Consider the following 4,030-nt stretch of genomic DNA (forward strand, 5'->3'; position numbering starts at 1 on the left):
TATTAATTAGAACTTTAGCACATAATATAATATAAAAAATTAAAAATATATATACCCGTTTGGTTTGAATCAAATCGATTTTCAAAATATGAAAACCAGTACCAAACCAGTTTGATTATACAAAACAATATTGCACCAGACCGATTACAAACCAAACCAAACCCACCAATCTGGTCCAGTTTTTCAGTTTTTTTACACCCCTAGGTTAGGATAATCTTCACCCTTGCACCCAAGACTATGCACCAACAATGCATCATGACATCCAAATCTGCCATGAGTTAGGATGAAGTTGCGATGGAGCCAACCCAACAAAGTCTAGGACATCCCAGACTGGATGACAGAAAGGAAGTCACAACCCATTCGAGAACATGGAGGGGCACAATGCCACTTTCTTAGCAAAGCCCTCTAAGTTTACGGCCCCTCGGCGAGCTTGTGGGATTCCCAAAATGACGAATTCAGGCATGCCGAATGCGCTCCTCACCAATCTCAGGTCCGTGGAGGAAGTTATTAAGGACCAGTGATACCTTTCATAGAACTGAGGGCTGCCCTTGGCCATAGGGGAATCAAGAGCCTCAGAGTCCCTAAAAGATCCCTCAGGGTGAGATGAATACGAATCCCAAGATAAGAAACATGTGGTACTTTTAGGTGCCAATTAACACCCTCTTCCCGTAGGGTAGGGATGTCACGTTCTTATGTAAATATAGAAAGGCAAGAAACTTGCATAGTTAAATAAAACATAGTTTATCACATAAAAGAGTTAATACAATAAATCATGTCTTAACCAAAACATAACCATAATTCCCAAATTAACTGAAATGGAAAAGTCAGTCACACAATAAAGTCACTAAGTTCACAGTCTCCTTCTTCTAAGCTTGGCCTGCCTACTCATACTAATCAGCATCCTCACCTAGGTGGTTAGAAACATGAAATAAAATTAAAATGAGTCGAAATCTCAACAAGAAACCCATCACAACGTAAAACATAAACTTAAAGTTTCATAAAAAGTTTTCATGTTGAGAGCTTAAAATCATGATTGACCATATTAATACTTATGTTATGCATGACTTATCTGAATTAGCTGACTAATTTGACTGACCAACACACTTAATCCTATGTGTAAGGTTGTGTACCAGCCTCACATCCTGCGGCGACAAGTGGAGCTGTTGAAGTAGTATTCAAGCATACTATGGTTGACCATGCTTGAGTATGTGGCTTGCACATCCATCATGAATATGCATTGATACCATGCATTTTATGCGACAAAGTAGGGAGATGGGATGGTCGAGGACTACAACGATGGCAGAAGTTTCTATGTGTGTGTGTGGGCGTGTGTGTGTGTGTGTGTGTGTGTGTGTGAGAGAGAGAGAGAGAGAGAGAGAGAGAGAGAGAGAGAGAGCTTAGAGAAGGAGAAATGCAATGGAAAGGAAAGGAAGAGATCTCGGTGTGGGCTTACCGGGGTAGCACGAGGTGATGGAAAGTGACTGACCAAAAGTCTCTATGGCTGAGGGAGGAGATGTGGAGGAGATGGGTGTGTCATGGTGCTCTGTTTGTTTACATGAAACATGGATGCGTTTGGTAGGTGTGTAAAAAAAAAAGGGGGTAAACTGGACCAGACCGGATGGTCCAGTACCAAGTTTGGTTCGGCCCAGTATCGATTTTATTTTTCTTAAAACCGGTCAAAATTGGTCCAGTTCCAATTTTTCTTTTTCTAAAACTGGAACTTAACTGAATGTTTCATATATATATATATATATTTTTAATTTTTATATTATATATAATTTTTATATATAATATATAATTATATATATAATAGTTTTGTATTATATGATAAATTACTAATTAATTTAATATTATGTTTTAAAATCTTATATCACTATAGTTTATTGTATTAATAGTTATATTAATACAATATCACTATATATTATAATATACTATAATTGTTGAACCCAAAGTTTCAAACTTTGTGTAATTATATATCTACACATAAATTTTGATGATAACAAATGAATTCAAATAATAAATGAGTCTCAAACTCAAGTTGCCTACACAATGGAGTCAAACACATCAAGGAAACAAGCATGAATAAGAAGGGAACAAGTTCACATTAAAATTATAGAGTAATGTTGTAAATCTCTTAAAAATTCGAAATTAGGATTAAGGCTCAAAATTAATATTTTATCATAAAGCATTAAAATACATTTTCCACATGTGCATGAATATTTTGAAAATTAAATTTAAAAATTTTGAAAGATGATTGATTGTCATCTTTCACATGTGCATTACATGATTAAAGGTTTGAACTTTTCAAATATTAAAGATGATTAATTGTCATCTTTCACATGTGCATGTTTTATTTGAATATTTTCAAAAGTAATTGATGCTTTTTTTGACTTATGCAAAAGGTAGATGATTTTGTTTGAAAATTTTGAAAAGTAAAGTGTGCTCCTTTTGTCATATGCCAAAAATAAAAGATTAGGTTTGAAGTTTTTAAAAAATGAATGATATTGACTTTGACAATTGAAAAAGAAGAACCTTTTATTTGAATTTTTTGAAAAAGTGAATGATGTTGTCTTTGACATGTGAATTTTTTTAAATTTGAATATGAAGTCTCATATGCCTATAAATAGATCATTTGAGAGCTTCACATTTACAACACCAAGAGCATATAGCATTCATTCAAAGCTTTCATTCTCTCTTCTCTAAGCAGTGAGCCTTAATCCCTGTTCATTTTGAGAGAAATATAGTTTGCGCTGTATTGTTCTTATTTCACTCATTGAGGAGTGTTTTCTGATTACCTACCCACTATCAGCTCTTGTATCAGTAAAATGGTGTATATAACCATTGTGCGTGTAGAAAGTGTTCTACATAGAGAATAGTTGAATCACCACGTGTAAGGTGATTGCAAGTGTAGAGGGTGTTCTACACGGATCCTTTGTAGCAGTGTTGTTCAAAGGTGTAATAGATTTTTATCTCCACTTGAAGGAGGTTGAATAGTGAATTTGGGAATTCTCAAGGGGTAGCTTGAGGCGAGGACGTAGGCAGTGGGGCAGAACCTCGTTAACATACTGAGTTTGCTTCTCTCTTACCCCTACTCTTTATATTTATTATTGTTTCGTATTTTGTTTATATTTTATATTGTATATTTGATTTATAATTATTTTTTTTTAAATACAACTCAATTCACCCCCCTCTTGTGTTAGTCATCTGGGTAACAATAATATATTATTATATTATATATTATAATATAACACTATAGTATATAATACAATTATAATATATATTATAGTATACTATAATATATTATCACTATAGTATTATATATTATAATATACTATATTATATAATATAGTATATAGTATATTAAAATCGAAAAACCAGACCGGAATGAGAAAATTGGAAAAATCGATTTAGGGGGTAACCGATGCAAAATCGGTTCTTAAAAATATAAAACCGGTTCATACTAGTTCAGTTCGAAATTTTATCCAAAACCAGATCAAACTGAACCCATTACACCCCTAGCGTTTGGACTTTGTTGACATTGTTCTCTTGTTGCTCGTGGCAGATGCAGTGATTTCAAGCATCCCTCAAAGGTGGTTGGGCATCTCCTGTGGTTGCCTGTAATGGTATTCTTAACTTCCTACGATAGAAAATATGGAAAGAACATAATTAAACATGAACTGAAAGAAACGATCAAGAACGAGAACTTAAGAAAGATCAAGAACTGAAGAAAGAAGCCACAAAACTTCTCTTATTACTCAAAGATTTTCGAGGAATCTCTAACCTCCAAAACACAATCAAACTTCAAGAATTCAAGACCCCTTCCCCTTCAAGGCTAGGGCTTTTATACTCATCTAATACAGGACAAGAAACGATGACGTTACACTATACTTCACACACTACATTACACCCTTCGTCAAACGCATTGTTCCACTTAACTACAAAATGCACCGCTTATACCGTTAATTCTGTTACAACCCATAAAATGCATAACATTACTTATCTCAATGCACCGTTTTACCTTCCCTACTTA

The sequence above is a fragment of the Carya illinoinensis genome, chromosome 5 (assembly GCF_018687715.1).
Source record: "Carya illinoinensis cultivar Pawnee chromosome 5, C.illinoinensisPawnee_v1, whole genome shotgun sequence".
Lineage (NCBI taxonomy): Eukaryota > Viridiplantae > Streptophyta > Magnoliopsida > Fagales > Juglandaceae > Carya > Carya illinoinensis.